The following is a 17,391-nucleotide window of genomic DNA, read 5'->3' as shown; positions in this document are numbered from 1 at the left end:
CTTTTGCATTGGAGTTCGAAACATTTGCAGCAATTTAAATCCGCTCGATTTTCTTGTCAATTTCCTGCAGTTTTTTAAATTCTATTGTAGAAAAAGTTAATAAGTTTCGGTTTGCTCCTAACAAACTCAATTAAACTTGTACTGAAAAGTAGTTCTAGCGTTCAAAAAGTATCTAGCTTGGATTCATTTCCTGTTTCAGTTTGTTATGTGCCTCTTTACACATCAATCGTGGGTATTAAAAAGCAAACCATTTCAAACATTTTTCTTCATTAATTACTTCTCAGAATTTGCTTCTATTTGATTATTGGAATCAGTGCGCCTTGAAATTAAAATCATCAAAAACCAGCAATTTTAGGTCGTGAAAAAAGCTGCAATTAAAAAATCAGCGATTTCGGTCACGAATTTTTCTCGTCATATTTATAAAAATTGCATAACGGGACAAAATTTTTCAATTAATTTCAAACTTTTCATTTAATTTGAGCAGTATAAATTGAAACGATTAAATAATTCAAATGTTTAAACGAATCTTCTTAAGAATTACCCCCCAATATTTCAAGTAAAAATTGGGGTAATTGTTAAGTATATTAAGATAGTAAAAATTTTGACAGATCAGATTGCAGCAATTTCTTTTGTAGATCAATTTTTTTCTTGTATATACTATAGGGGGGATTGTTAAGTAGATCCATTTAAAAATGTCAATTATTTAATCATTCCAATTTATACTGTACAATTTTTTTTGTAAGGCATGAAGTTGTCTGACAAAAAGTAATTGAAGATCAGTTTTTCCCGAATAATTCCTTTGACCAAAAAACATCAATTTCAAAATCAAGATTTTTTTTGGATTTTCAGCTTTTGATAGATATCCTATCCACTTTTTTACCATCTATAAACAGAAAAGGAGCATCACCACTCTATTTACTCACTTACTTCACCATTTGGAATAGCCAATCAGATTCGAGAAAACATTGGTTTTAAGAATCAGCCAATCACATTTAAGAAAAATTGGTTGGATATATCCTTTCGCCAGCAAAAAACTAAAAGATGTCTATTTATTTACAAAGATTGTTTATCCTGGCAGTTTAGACAGGTGAGTGAGTATGATTAACCCATATCATCCGGTCCGAGATTTTTGTCAGCTTCACAATCTTCAAAAATTGAAACAATCAAACGGTAAAATCAGTTGGTTTGGACAGCTTAAAGCGCGTTGATTGGTTGAGAGTTTTCTCGCATTCTGTCTTTCGCGCAAGGAAATAAACCCAATCCGGCCAGCGTCATTCCAGATCAGTCCCCTTGTTTTGTTACAGTCTAACTTGAAAATCACGAGAAACTAATCTTAACTGTAAAGTTTTCACTGAATCAGAAATTTGTAAGTTAGGTTTTCAGGCAATCAATTTCCAAAAAAATATCTTGAATTTCTTCAGAATATGAAGTTTTAAATTTTACGCATAGCATTCCAAGATTTTACCAAAAAATTCAATTTTCGCTAAAGGCGGGACGTTTACGGGGCTAAACTCCTTTTGAGTTTTTGGATTTTACCGGATTCCGCTGCAACAAAGCTCTCTACATTTCATATATGGAGTCTATAAAAAATTCTTAATGTACGTTTTTCATTTAGAAAGATTATTGTCCATACAAGAAAAATGGTTGTCATACAGTCTTTTATATGAAGTCTATGGAAACATGTTTATTCATACAACTTTCAGAGAACAATTATTATCCCGATTTTTTTAAAATCAATTTTATGGAATGGAAAAATTATCAAACACACCCATATACATATATGTAGATATAATTCAATAGATAGATAGATAGATAGATAGATAGATCGATAGATAGATAGATAGATAGATAGATAGATAGATAGATAGATAGATAGATAGATAGATAGATAGATAGATATATAGATAGATAGATAGATAGATAGATAGATAGATAGATAGATAGATAGATAGATAGATAGATAGATAGATAGATAGATAGATAGATAGATAGATAGATAGATAGATAGATAGATAGATAGATAGATAGATAGATAGATAGATAGATAGATAGATAGATAGATAGATAGATAGATAGATCGATAGATAGATAGATAGATAGATAGATAGATAGATAGATAGATAGATAGATAGATAGATAGATAGATAGATAGATAGATAGATAGATAGATAGATAGATAGATAGATAGATAGATAGATAGATAGATAGATAGATAGATAGATAGATAGATAGATAGATAGATAGATAGATAGATAGATAGATAGATAGATAGATAGATAGATAGATAGATAGATAGATAGATAGATAGATAGATAGATAGATAGATAGATAGATAGATAGATAGATATATAGATAGATAGATAGATAGATAGATAGATAGATAGATAGATAGATAGATAGATAGATAGATAGATAGATAGATAGATAGATAGATAGATAGATAGATAGATAGATAGATAGATAGATAGATAGATAGATAGATAGATAGATAGATAGATAGATAGATAGATAGATAGATAGATAGATAGATAGATAGATAGATAGATAGATAGATAGATAGATAGATAGATAGATAGATAGATAGATAGATAGCTAGTTAGATAGATAGATAGATAGATAGATAGATAGATAGATAGATAGATAGATAGATAGATAGATAGATAGATAGATAGATAGATAGATAGATAGACATACCCGGTTGACGTCCATACAAGAAAAGTGCTTCTAATACAATTTCTTAATAAACTTTTTACTAAACAATTTTCAAAGAAGAAAATTGTTTGATGAGCAATTTTTCAGTCTAATTTTTTTTCGAAAGTGATCTTCAATTGATTCGAAACTCAAACCATACAAATTAGTAGCAGTTTAGGTTTGAACAAAGTTTGAACAAAATAGTCATCATACAATTTCATACATAAAGTTGTATGATATACATTTTTGAAGTAAAAAATTTTGAAATCTTTTCATTGATTGCAAACTCGCTTCAGTGCCTAAATAAAAACTGAGCGAAAAAAAATTTGCGTACAAAATTTAATATTTTGTGTCTATAACGTAGTCCAGGGTGAATCTTTCTCCCAAAATATCAAAACATCACAAACGAGTGTTAGTTTAATTCAGCTTGGATTTTTTTATATTCTGATAAACCTAACTTTCTAAAAAGAACCTTTTTTTCTCAACCATCAAAATTTTCAAAGTAAAAAATTTCCAGCCATTCACAAAAAGTTACATTTTCGGTATAAAATTTTGAACAATGATAACCACAAATTACATGGCCAATATCAATAAACGCAGTTATCTGCGTAGTAACTGCCACTTACACTCTGGGTTTTCTTATGATAAGAATCTTTGTTTTTTTTGTTGTTGAACAGAACACAAAATTTTTAATTATTATGATTTTTTTCATTTTCATTTATGGAAAAAATGACTATCATACAATTTCATAGAGCATGGTAAAAACACTTATCATACAATTTTTGTGATAAAAAGTTTGACAAAAAACTTATTATTCATTTCCACAGTGTGCAAAAATTTTATTTTGCTATTTCTTTGTTTTTTTTTGGTCTATGAAACTGTATAAAACATAAAAAGTAGATGAAATTATATGTCTGTATAATTTGAACCAGCATAATTAAACTGATGGGTCTGCTTTTCTGAATATCTTTGCACTCTTGATACTTTAAACTATTTTATGACGTAATTACCGAAACAGTTTTTTGAATATTTTGAAAAATTTGGACTCTTCTCGTAACAAAAAAAGATTACTTCAGAACAGTTTTACAATGAATTATCGTTAACAGATGAACTTATTTGTCTTTAACTGAAGATAAGTTATGGCTGTTTCTATTTTTAAAAAGTTGTGAAAGATATCAGAAAACAAATTAGTTCAACTTTCAACTTGATGTGTTGCCTGTGGGATGAAAATCGAATTACTTGATAAGAGCTTTTTTATAGCACCATCTTCGAATTAGTTTTTGCCAGGAAAAAAATAAGATTGAATATAAAAAACTTGTTTGTGACGCACTTTTCAATAACAAATGAAACTTTATGCAGCTGATGTTAAAACTTAGCGGAAATTAAGTTTTCATTGTTGAAAAAAAATAACGGGGAAATGTTCGCCTGAAAATTGTTTCCTTGTTGAGTTTGACTTAAGTTTCTCCTTCTTTCGGAAGTCAAAAAGCAAGGTAAGGCAATTAAGCACAGTAGCTGTTTACATTTGATCTGTAGCTGAACTTTACAAAAACCAATGTGTTTCACAGTTGTGTTTGAACTTCAATTATGAAATAAGTTAATCATCTTTACTACCAAAACTTTTGTTTGTGTTTTCTATAAATCGAACGGCAAATAGCTTTAAATTGTGACATTTTTGTCTTCAATTTAAAACACTTTTTTTCATCTCTTGAATAAAGGACCAGACGGTCTCATGGCTATCTCTCAGACTAATGTTTAATGGTTGTTGTAAATGCGGTTTATAACAAACACTACTGAAATACTAGCCTAAAAACTATTTATTATTATTTGTTTCTTTCAAAAAAAATATTTTATTTGATTTGAGTTTTTGGATACTATTTTGAAAATATAATTTCTAAGGGCTTTTATAAGTTTAATTATTGTATGGTATCAGATTTATTCCGCTTAAAAACGTCAATCTGATCAGTGAGAGTCAATTATTTTCCTACTTTCAGTAAGAAATAATGTTTATGTAAAGTTTTAATTTGCGACCGTTTGTTGTAGATTTGCATTACCAAATCGATAGGATAAACTATTTTTTTTAAGAAAAAATTTGTCAAACTAATTTTCCTTTTTTAAAAACGCATCCCCTCCCAGCCCAAAAATCCTCGTTCCGAGATGCAATTTCAAAAGGCCATCAATTTAATCACTAGTAACACTACTAATACCTGATTTCAACATTTTTCAGAGTTAATATTTTTGCTTAGTTTGGATGAGAACACATTTTGGGTACATTTTGGATACAAGTTTTGAGTGAATTTGACACAGCGCCCGAAATAAAAATGGTCGATTTGTTCACGCTTTTCTTTCCGGGGCCATTATACGTGACTTAGTCAGGCTGAATAGATAGCAAATAAGCGTGAACAGTCATTTGATTCACTGGTCCATTAAACCCAGCTTAATCCGTTGGTATCTATAGAAAGTGATAACTCTAGATATGCATCGAGGGGAACGGAGGGTAAAAATGGGTAATAAGTACTCAATGAAAGCATGGTTACCGTATATAAATTTGAAGTTTCGATTCTGTTATAGTTTAACATTTTTGATGTTTTACAGACCTGAGTACAGTGCTCGAATCAGATTGTGTGAAATTTACCAAAAATTAAAAAAAACTATTGTGAATAACGATTTTTAAATTTCTAGGTTTAGCCCGTGCAAAGGAAAACACCACACTTCGGAACTTTGAATCTTTTTGTTCAACTTTCGTAACGAAAGTAACGGAACCTTTGTGCTCGGGGTGGGTTTTTTTTTCTTCAGACAAATTTCGACTTTTCAACCAACCATTTTTGACGGGATTTTCTTATATCTTTCAAAAGGTATTGTTGTCCTGAGCTTAAACTTGAAAAGATTTTTTACTTGCGATTGTTTTTCGTAAAGTAATGGGGGTTTAAAGATTGCCATTTTGGCCAAATTGGGACAATTAACGCGCGATATATTTCGCGTTATTAACGCGTAAGCGGAGATTTAATTCGTCTTAGAAATCGTTCCAAATTGGTTTAAGGAAGCTTATTTGCCCTTGTTGATTTCTTACTAGGAGCCAAATCTATCACTTTCTACTTTATATGGCGTGGGGGGGATGAATTTTACAAAAAAAAGTTTAAAAAAAAAGTCATTTTAATGGACTACATTTATTTTTTTCATGTTATTACTGATCCATAGACCTTAAGAGGCATTCGGGACGTTCAGTGCTTCTCCCTGATACAAGCAGTTTTGATTCTTTTTGTTCCGACTTTCAAAGAAAATGGAGTTTTTATGCTCGGTGTGGTTTTTTTATTTAGTCAATTTTCATCAATAGAAATAAAATTTTTCAACAAAAATTGTTTGTTCTCTGTTAAAGATATCGACTTTTTGAGTTCAAATGTAAAAAGATAGTTCACCTCTAAATATTTTGTAAAAATTCTGGGGGTTTAAAAATTCGCAAAGTTTCTAGGTTTTGGACTAAATTATGCGCGCTTTGAAGAGTTTAATCGTAAGGCTGAGAGTGTAACGCGAATTATTTATGCTTGGCGACTTGACTGATCCCGCACAACAAAATCGTTCCAACTTGAATTGAGGATAGCTAATTGGTCGTTTTAATTTCGTACGACTCAAAGTTTTACACTTAGATATTGTCCAAAATGTATAGGTTCTCAATATTTTTTCCACAAAAACTATTCGATATGAATTAAGGGACAATCGGAATTGGAACCTTCAGGGCTTTGCCCTGGTATACGAGCAGTCTTGTTCGCTTTTGTATAAGTTCCGTTATAGGTCGATCAAAAATAGTACTATTCAAAAAAAATTCGTATTGTGCTTTGATAATTTGAAGGTGAACTCGGTGAAAAAACGGATTACATGATGTTCCGCTCCGCTTCGCTTCTCACACGTTTCGCATCTAACTTATTGCACAATTATATAATCTTCGCTCTCTTAATTAACGATTTGATGAGCGAAATACGTGTGAACCGAAGTGCGCCATTAATTTAAAGTTTTGGCATACTTCGGCTCACACTTATCATTAGGGGCGAAATGTGTGAAAACCAATTTTTTTTAAATTTCAAAACAACAGTCTAACTTTGGACTAATAGAACAACAATATGAGTTGTTGGTTAGTGAGTTTGTCAAAAAAGAAGTTCATAAAATTTATGAGAGTGAAAGGATTTTTTCACATGACAATTCACACAAAGCAGAGTATGTTGCCCCCTAAGCTCTGGGTTTTTCTTAAGTGAAAACCCGTTTTTATTGCGTTTTCGGAATTATAAGGCGGAATTCAATAATTTTTTGGATTTTAATTTATGGAATAATGCTAGTCTCTTACAAATTCAATTAAAGACATACTGAACAACTGCTAATCCTCCAGGTTTCATACAAATTTTCTTAATAAGCTTTTCAATATAAAAATTGTATGACGTTTTTGTGGTCAACCCGGTGGTACATAAACACATTTATATCCTAATTAAGTTTAGAATAATTAGAAATCAGTAGTATAAATACTTGAAAAAGAAACAAAAAACAGCTCGAACAACTTAGGTTTTGGGCATAAATGAGCTCGGGAAAAAATAACGTCCTGATAATATTGTTTTGGCGTCCCTTTGGATTTTTTTACTGAAAACCTTTCTCTAAATTAATTAAACTTGAATTATCAGACCCATTTCTAAAAGAAACTTAACTGTCGAAAAAAATCGTTTCAGAGCCGTTTTTAACAAAAATCAAGTCCTGACGTATTTGCATAGAGTAGAGAAAAACTTGATGCAAACGTTTGTTTTTGAAAAATTGTGAAAATTGTTAGAAAACCAATTAGTGTAACTCAGTGTGTGGCATGTGGGATAAAAATGAATTACTTTATACGAGCTTTTTTCACTTTTCAAAATTTCATCAACTTCAATTATATTTTTCCGACGAAATGTTTGAATCTATATATACACTTGTTTGTGAAGCTGTATTCAATAAAAAAGGGAAATTTATTGCAGCTGCTGTTAAAAATTAAACGGAAATGAAACGATTGACTTCAAAAAAAAGCGTGAAAAGGTAGCCTGAAAAATTTTTCCTGTTAAACTTGACAAATTTTTTCGTTCACATGCCAAGAAGCAATGTGAGTTTATTACTATGAATTTAATATGTGCCAGTGAGATTTCACTTGTGTTTGAACTTCAGTTTTGAAAACAGTTATTCTTCTTTATTGGGGAAATTTGGTTTTAAATTTTCAAATCTCCTTTATTGTTCAGTTCAGAAATTCGTTTTCCTTTTTCTTTTTTTTCCCATTGGGAATTATTTTTTATAGATCAAACGTCTAGCAGTCAGTATTTGATGTAATTCAAAAATGTGAAGATGAACTCCATAGAAAATCTTTAGAATGATGACGAAATTTGCAAATTACTAAACTGCTGTCGTCATAAATAAAGCCGTGGCTTCTCTTTAGTTTATTAATCGTTCATTTATTATTATTTTTTGAAATTAAGATTTAAAAACATCGCTTGAATTAGTCGTGACTAAGTTTGTGCAGAAGGAAATTTTTGGCAAGAATTTGGTTTGTTACTGACTACAAGCGATTAGAAACTGCGTATCGATGACAGTTAAGTGTCTTTCAAAAGGTAAGAGCTCCCTCTCTTTGCTTTTAGCGTTTTACAGCCTTTTTTCCAGTTTTCCTTTATGAAAGCGAAAGCATTTTTTTTTGCTTTATTGGAAAAAAATTCTCCTATCCGACTAGTTAGAAAATGTAAAAAATGTTATCTGTATCAAGACGAAGCCCTCAATGTTCTGATTACCCAGTCAGATCTATAAATGTTTGTGAAAAAATTTTCTGAAAAACTTTTTAACACGCTGTTGAAATACTTTAAAACACTATTTTCTTGTAATTATCAAATGCTTTGCCGCAATCCAATTTGAAAAGATTTCTGAAACGAAATAAATCACCAGTTACGCGTCAAAAGAACCAAAAATGTTGTTCTCAAAATTGATTAAATGGCCAATTTCAAAATCCTTCAACTTAAAACGTCGCAGTTTGTAATTTTTCATTAAAGCTGAATGTTTCAATGTCGTTGGAAACACTGCTCTTGAACAGAGGAAACATTTGCTCGCAAAAAATATCCCAGAGCTCATCCCAGATTTTTCTTATGTTTTTGGAAAATTGAAAAAAAACTGGCACATAGAGACAAAAACTAATTTTCTGCAATTTTCCTGAGATCAGATCAAACTTTGTTTAAATGGTTGTTAACTGGCCTTGTCATTCTTTAGAACGAGAATATTCCGGCGCCGTTCAAAAATTTATGGTGTAAGTTCTTTTTTCAGATTAAAAAAAATTTGCTCATCTGCATAAAAAGTCTGCTTCTCTAAATATTATAGTATTGACTTGACCAAACAACATGCTTCAACTCATTTTGGAAGTCAATTTGGCCAAGTTGGTAAAAATTGAGTCCCTTTAACTTTAGAAAAAGAAAAAGAAGTTAAACTTTTTCTCACATTTGAGCTCAAGAATTTGGACTTATAACTTTTGTTAAACATTTCTGTTTAAAGTGACGAACTTTTTGTGTTGAAAATAGTCGAGCACAAAAAATCCGTCACTTTCTTCGAATGCCGAAAAAGTTAATTACTGATCTTCAATTCAATTATTCGATACAGTGAAGAAATACATACGTAATCACTCACTGCATCAAGATAGCTAGAACAGGCTTTTCAACCTAACAAGTAGCTACCCTCCGGGATAACTATCACAATTAAGTAACGAAAACGGGTAAACAAATCAGAAAAAATTGTCGAACAACTGTACATTGTCTAAAATTTAATTTCTTTTGCAGATCTTATCTGCAGATCTCTGAAAAATCATTCGAAAGCATGTGCATTGCGATCATTCCTCACAAGCAAAATTGTTTACAGTTAACAATCAGTAGCAGTTCATAAATGAGCAAGCTTGTCGATATAAGATCGAAGACCTGGATATTCCGGGTACCCTGTTATGTCTATAAAAAAATCAAAAACTTATTTTTTGAAAATTTTTTGAGATAATGTGGAAAAAGGATCGATTTTTTATTGAAATATCGTGTTTTGCCTCAGACCCGCTAGGAATGGTTTCAGAGCCGGGTTATATCACCGCTTCGCATTAAAAGAACCAGAAAAGTTTTGCACGTTCATTTTACCAAATTGGCCTAATTGGCATTTTCCAAAGCCTTGAACTTCTATAAATATAAAGTATATTTCAGTTCATGTTTTATTTCATTATAGCTGAAAGCTTTGATGTAGTTCAGATAAAATAAATAAAACTACTCTAAAGTGCTCCTAAAAAGTAGAAATTTGTCCGTAGAAAAAGCACCCCCGAGCTCAAATATATCAACTTTTTTTTGAAAATTTGGACAATAACTTGAAAATTGTTTTTTTTCCATCTTAACTTTGATTTTTTTAAGTGTTTTGCTCAAATTATTAGTTAAATATTTTCAAAATTTGTTCGAGTATTTTGCAATTAAAGTTTTTGAACTAAAAAAACCTAACCAGCTTTTGTTTAATTGGTCTGTGACTGACTGTCATTACTGAATAAATGCAACAAAATTGCTCCTATTAGGGCGTTGACCTGAATATTCCGACTGCCCGTTAATTTCGTCCTGTTGATAAAAATTCACTCGCAAAAATTGAAAAAAAACCCAAAAAACAATGAAAAATATGTGGATTTTTTGTTTTTTCATTTACTCTATTTCTAAGTTCGTTTACTCTATCACCAAGATATGTCAGTGATTGTAATTGCAGTCAAAATTGGGTTTAGAAACTAAGGCTACACGCTCAAACAGCTATTTCACTCCTCACTGCCGAATATAAATTTTTATGAATCCAATTTACCCAACTCATTTAAATTTTTAAAAATGTAATTCCAAAGTCTATAACTTTAATATTGAATCGTAAATACCCAGTTTCTGTGGAGCTAACTCAAAAAGTTCCGGTCTCGATAATTTTAATAAAAGATAATGAAAGCTTTTTATTTCAGCCGCTTTTTGTCGATGTGGGAGGGTTACCAAAAGCAGATTAGATTAAAAAATACAATTGATTGTATTATAATATAATTGTCATGATTTCTTAAGTTTAACTTATGAAATCATGACAATTATATTATAATACAATCAATTGTACAGTGCTGATTTAAATTAACCGGACAAAACGCGTTAAACTTGAAATTCAAAACGCGTTTTTCTCAAATTGGGTTGAGTTTAGGTGAAAAATTATGAAAACAAAACTTGCTTAAAATTTTAGCAGAATTAAAATGGTGTAATTTGTTTTGCGAAATTCGGGCCCAAAATTTTACCACAAAAATGGGTCATTTTGGCTTTTCTTAGTTAATCAAAAATTACGCCAAAAATACCCAGTCGATCTCAGACATAATTATATCAAAGTGAGCACCTTACGTAGTTCAACAAACTTTAAGAAGGGTATAATCTCAAAAATATTGTATAAATTAATTTATTTTTGTTTGATAGACGAAAAAGGTCATTTTTACTATATAAAACAGCAACTTTTTATTTAAAAACAATTTTTAAACGATTTGCAATTTTTTTTGGAGAATATACCCTTCTTAAAGTTTGTTGGGCTACGTAAGGGGCTCACTTTGGTTTAATTATGTCTGAGATTGACTGGGTTTTTTTTGGCGTAATTTTTAATTAACTAAGAAAAGCCAAAATGACCCATTTTTGTGGTAAAATTTTGAGCCCGAATTTCGCAAAACAAATTACACCATATTAATTCTGCTAAAATTTTAAGCAAGTTTTGTCGTCATAATTTTTCACTTAAACTCAACGCAATTTGAGAAAAACGCGTTTTAAATTTCAAGTTTAGCGCGTTTTGTCCTGTTAATTTAAATCAGCACTGTATTTTTTGATCTAACGTTTTTTTGGTTCAAAGTTGTCAAAAAAAATACTTTCAAACGGTTTTTTTTTTCAACGAAGAAAAATTTTTCTTCTACGAAAATTTAAAATTTCTATTGTATTGTTCTTTGTAGTAAAATGTTGTGGGGAGAAACTCGAACAATCTTAACCACGCCGAATACAAACTTCCCTTCCAGTTCGTGCTTGGAACCGAAATGAAATTTCTTATGTTTTTTTTTTATATTCAGGTATATTTGTTTCCTAGATTTCTCAAACCAAAACCGCTAAATGTAGATACATTACAAAACGTTGTTTTTCTTTTTAAATCAAAAATTTCAGCAATCAAAATGCAGTTTTAAATTTAAAAGCCAAAAAGCAACCCACTTTCTCATCTTTGATTTTTAAAAAATGATTTTTTTCTTAAGTAAAAACTGATTTTTTTTTGCCAGCGACGCACAGTTTAAAGCCAAACAGAATCATCTACTTCCCAGTATAACCTTCGCTTAGGATGATTCTTAGCTATTCACGGTGTAATTTGTCAACCATTTGATGCAATTATGTATATTTTTAGACGCACATTCTATTCTCCCCACTTGATACCCAATCTGGGATATTTTTAGACTACTATGGTTTCAAGACAGACTTGGTCTCTCGTCTCTGGTTTTAATTACACCTGAACAGGAGGTACTTTTATGTTTTCGAACTATTAATAAGTCATTCACGATTAGATTCTAATTAGTATCCGCATATGCTTCGTCGTCTATGCCTCAGGTTTTTGGGTCCCTATCCCCCATATCCGGTACTTTTGACTTATTTTTAGATTTTTCTACCGCTATCGCGACAAAGCACAGTACAGGGGTTTACAAAGAAGAACATAAAAATCTAATTTGTTTTATTTTCATATTTGAATCAGCCTGAAAATCCGCAGATTATAATGAAAAAAAAACTTTTCAAGCGTAGCAGTGGGCTATTTTCATGAAATATTTCATCGTAAAAACAAAAAAAAGTTAGGTTATTTCTGCCTAATTTGTGTCTAGATATCAAAAAATAATCAGACCAGTTTTTCTCATTACTTTGAGAGAACATTTTTGACTTTTTTTTTTAAATTTTTACCTTGTTCCATAAACTTCCCATTTTGTTGGAGTTTTCGAAGCTAAATACGTTGTGCGAATGACACAAGGAGACGGTTATGATCCAGACTATGAAAATATTAGACAAAATTAAGAGACAGTAAAGCATACAAGGCAGGTTCAAGGCAACCCAATTAGAAGAAAATTATGAGCCGAATATTGAATCTCAAATTTTTACAAACGTTAGTTTTATTTTCGTTCGATTTAAGAGCAAACAAGTTGTGAAAAAATCATTCGTTTACAATAAAAATGCCTTAAAATTGTTTGTTTGACACAACTGGTATTGAAAAAAAAAGTTGAAAAAAATATCTGAAACTAATTTGTTTTTTACCAAACTATTCGAATGTTGCTTTTTCTGCCGCTAAAAATAGCTTATGACTATAATCTTTACCTTGTTGACCAATAGCATGCTGAGATTTCAGTTGTGATGGCAATGATCTGGTATAAATATTTGGATGCAAACTTATCGTCAAACTCACCCAAACCCTCGTATATGAATATTCGAATGCCATTTTTTTCAGCAAATTTATTCACACCTTCGTTCTAAGTTTCAGATGCAGTTGATTTTACTGTCTTTTTTCCGAATTTTGTCACACCAAAAGTAATTTTTATTTGCATAATAAAGTTATTTATTTTCTGTCAATAACAGAATCTCTAAAAATGAGATGTCTTGCCACACTTTGGTACAGACTATAATTGAACTTTTCTCAGTTCGAAAAAACGATATGGTTGGCCTAAAAAAATGCCATATGTGCAGGGCTGATTTGAGCTTTCTCATCTTCTTCGGTATTTTTTTTTAGAAGATCCAGTTTCAGATTTACTAAGATTCGGGCAAGCGCGCGCCAGAAAAAGGCATTTTTGCCAAAAAATGCTAAAACCATTCAAAAAGTGCCCACAATGTCCTTCTTGGTTTCAAAATTTTTCTGCGGCGCAGAGTGTTTTGTTGAAATAAGTTCCTTATTGGTTCGAAGAGAGCTTGGAAAATCACTTTGGTTCGCTTAAAACTGTACATCAAAAGTTTTGTATTTTTAAAAAATCCATTTAAAAGAAAACCTAGTACTTTAGCCCGGCATACGTGTGTCTTAAAGAATTCTGCGCCAGCCAATGATTTGAATTAGAACTTAAAAGGAAAAACGGAATACAGATTACCGAATTTTTTGTGTTTATTTAAACCTGCAAAGCCCCGTTGCTTTGTTTTCAAAAGGCTCTCATCTCAGATCAAACAAAAATCAGACTGATGTATTATTCCTAGAAGTTTATTTATAACAAACACTGGGGCCTTCTTACGCTTTATGGTCTAACTAATGCGAAGTTCAGTCTATTGTCTTTTTATCATCTATTTCGCTGTGAAACTTTTCACTTACCACTTAAACATTAAATTTTTCAAGGTCAGCCCTTGTTTACAAAAAAAACAGGACGCCATTTTTTACAAATTTGTGGGCTCTGTCTAATCGTACTTTAAAAAAATTTAGCTAAAAGTTTTGCATCGCATTTTTAGAAGTTTTCGCAACGTTAGACCAAAATAGCGCCTTAGAAAAATCCATTTTTGGCTGACGGACCCTAAAATTTTTCTGAAGGCGCCTAAAAACGCCTTTTTTGACCTTTTTTTTCAAAATTTGCCTGCGGCGCACAAATTTTGGCCAAAACAGGGTCTTTCAAGTGCTTGGGGAGAGCTCGGAAAATCAATTTGGTCGACCTAAAAAAGAAAAAAAGGTCGACAAAATTTTCGAAAATTTTTTGAAAATCCGCACTCCCCCCCCCCCCCCCGAGAGAAATCCTAGATTCACCCCCTGATTGAGATGAAGGGGTCATTATTCGAAATAAGTGGGTTTTATTATGTTATTTTTTTTCACTTTGTTTGCACTAGTGATGAAAAGAATATGATTTTAGAGGTGATTTTGGTTCTTGTTCTTTGTTTGTTTCCCTAGAGCAATGAAATTACTGAAATTTTATTCTGTTTACTGTTTTTATCAGCCCATTTGTATTCACTCCTCAAAACCGAAGCGTGTCAGAAGAAGATCTCATTAAAAACAAATACGGTATCCCATTTCGCTCTTGATCTCAATATTTTTTCTGACAGTGAAATCGCACGCTTGAGATTAAAAAAAAACATCTCATTAAAAAATATATATTTTTCTGTCACGACATGAAAAAAATCTATATTTTCAACGAACAAAACGAGCGAATATTTTATTCTCTATTCTGTAGCTGTCTGTTATTGTTCCGACTTTCGATACGAAAGTAACGGAATATTTGTGCTCGGGGTGGGTTTTTTTTTCTTCAGACAAATTTCGACTTTTTAACTAGCCATTTTTGACGGAATTTTTTATATCATAGGTATTGTTGTCCTGAGCTCAAATGTGAAAAGATATTTCACCTGTGATCATTTTTCGTAAAGTTATGAGGGTTTGAAGATTGCCATTTTGGCCAATTTTGGACAATTAACACGCGATATATTTCGCGCTATTAACGCGTAAGCGGAGAGTTGATCCGTCTTAGAAATTGTTCCAAATTAGTTGAGAGAAGCGTATTTGCTTTAATTGATGTGTTACAAGGAGCCAAATATATCCTTTTGTACTTTAAATGGCGTGTGGGGGGATGACTTTCATAAAAAATTTCAAATTTTAGAATTTTTTTTTTCATTTTGTTTTATTACATTTAATTTTTAAATGTTATTACTGCTTCATAAACCTTAAAAGGCAGTCGGAACATTCAGGGCTTTGCCCTGATACGAGCAGTCTTGTTTATCTTTAGGCTGAGTCCAGATTATCAGGTATCACATAGTTGATATAGGGTGCTGACTTTTGGAGACCACTGGTTTTGAAGGATTATTTAAAAGGATCTAGCTCGTTGACAAAGTAGAAAAGTGGGCTCAAGTGTTGCTTATCAGTAAAGTCATTTAGCTCGAGAGTAAACTTTACCCAGCATTTCAACCTAGACGTGTATGATAAATCATCGATGTGTTGAAAATTTTGCAATAAATATTACAATGACTTTTAATATTTGGCCGGAAAACTTTTCCGTAAAGGTGCTTATCTCCTCATATAGCTTTACCCTAACAACAAAGCACTGTCAGAAAATCTGTCCGATAACTTTGAAAATTATTTTGCGAAGTAGTGTCTGCAATCAGCTAATATAAAATAAGCGAAGTAGTGTCTGCAATCAGCTAATATAAAATAATTTTACAAAGTTTTTTCTGTTTTTGGTCTAGCTATATTGTTACAAAACCTTTTATCAATCTCCATTACGAGGCCAAGCTGTGCATTTTGTTAATTGTAAGCGGATTCCGCTACTGACCAACAACAGAATTGTCGCGGAGTGCGCAACATTGCTATTTTTCTTTGATCGTCTTTGCTGTTTTATATTCCCCGGACAAATAGCTAAAACACTGTATTGCTCAAAACTGCTCCAAAAACAGGCAATTTTGCGGAATCCGCAACAAAACAATTAATAAATAGTCTTCAACGAAACCAAATTTGCACGAAAAACTAGCAACAATTGGTAATCACTCAATACATGTTTTAGCAGTGCCTCTAAATTTGGGCACACAATATTTGTAGATTTCATGGGCAGAATTTCGGTATCTACAAATAATTGGTTCTGTTTTTTGATCTTTTTGAAAGGAAAGCAAAACTGCTCGTATTAGGGCGAAGCCCTGAATGTTCTGACTGCCTTTTAAGGTTTATGGAGCAGTAATAACATAAGAAAATTTAAATTTAATAAAATAAAATTTGAAATTTTTTATGAAACGCATCCCCCCACACGCCAAATAAAGTACAAAATGATAGATTTCGCTCCTTGTAACAAATCAATTATGGCGAATAAGCTTCTTTCAACCAATTTCGAACGATTTCTAAGACGGATTAAATCTCCGCTTACGCGTTAATAGCGCGAAGTATATCGCGCGTTTTTTGTCCCAAATTGGCCCAGATGGCAATCTTTAAACCTCCGTAACAACTTTACGAAAAATGATCACAGGTGAAATATCTTTCCAAATTTGAGCTCAGGACAACAATACCTTTCGAATGATATTTTAAAAAATTCCGTCAAAAATGGCTAGTTAAAAAGTCGAAATTTGTCTGAAGAAAAAAAAAACCCACACCGACCACAAATATTCTGTAAGATATTGTCGCAAATATGTAGATCTTGAATCCATATACACTTGTTGCAAAAAAGAAGTGATGATGCAACAAAAATTAGAAAAAAAACAATTTCAACGACCTGTTTTCCCATTCCTTTTTGCAGAAAACGGGATAATAATTTGATCCAACTACGCTCTCTTCGATTATGAAGTATTGATTATCATCTTTCAAAGGCTCCATCTCGAAGTGCATTTTTGGGTAAGTGATACCCTTAGGGAACGCGTTTCCTAAATCATTGCCGGGCTCCAACTCAACTTCATTTCATGTTAAGCTGTTGTATAAATTAACTTACTACCGGTTATGGTTAGAAAAACGTTCAATGTGTTTTTCCACTCGCCATTTGACCTGTATGAAGTAAGTTATTGCTCTATAATGTAAAAACAGTAGATAAAAACTCATTTGAATCGTCTTAAACAAAGGGGATTTAGTTAGATATTCTTCCCTGGGAAAGGGGGCGAAATTGTTACAAGGTACAAACTTAACATACGCTGCTTTAATTTGTTCATTATATGGGTGGGAATTTTTACTAGCTACCATAGAGGTGGGGGTGTTGAGTATAGTTAAAAAGCTAAA

At 31.6% G+C, this 17,391-nt stretch overlaps 1 protein-coding gene across 5 annotated transcripts in view; it reads left to right on the top strand.

Annotated features, from left to right (window-relative positions):
* Positions 1–220: 220 nt before the first annotated feature.
* The window catches only part of LOC134840552 (potassium channel subfamily K member 15-like), a 32,842-nt gene continuing 15,671 nt past the window's right edge, over positions 221–17,391 (top strand). Inside the window, exons 1-2 of one of the 5 annotated variants that reach the window (XM_063856445.1) lie at positions 221–313; positions 894–1,087. The gene's annotated coding sequence lies outside the window, so the exon portion shown is untranslated. Of the gene's footprint in view, positions 356–859; positions 1,088–14,649; positions 14,716–16,948; positions 17,017–17,084; positions 17,173–17,391 lie in introns of those variants that run through there. The other 4 variants (XM_063856446.1, XM_063856450.1, XM_063856449.1 and 1 more) reach the window with 4 other exon arrangements.

Source organism: Symsagittifera roscoffensis, chromosome 2 (genome assembly GCF_963678635.1).
Source record: "Symsagittifera roscoffensis chromosome 2, txSymRosc1.1, whole genome shotgun sequence".
NCBI lineage: Eukaryota > Metazoa > Xenacoelomorpha > Acoela > Convolutidae > Symsagittifera > Symsagittifera roscoffensis.
Note: the sequence above shows the minus strand (reverse complement) of the source record. Positions and strands in the feature narration are given on the sequence as shown.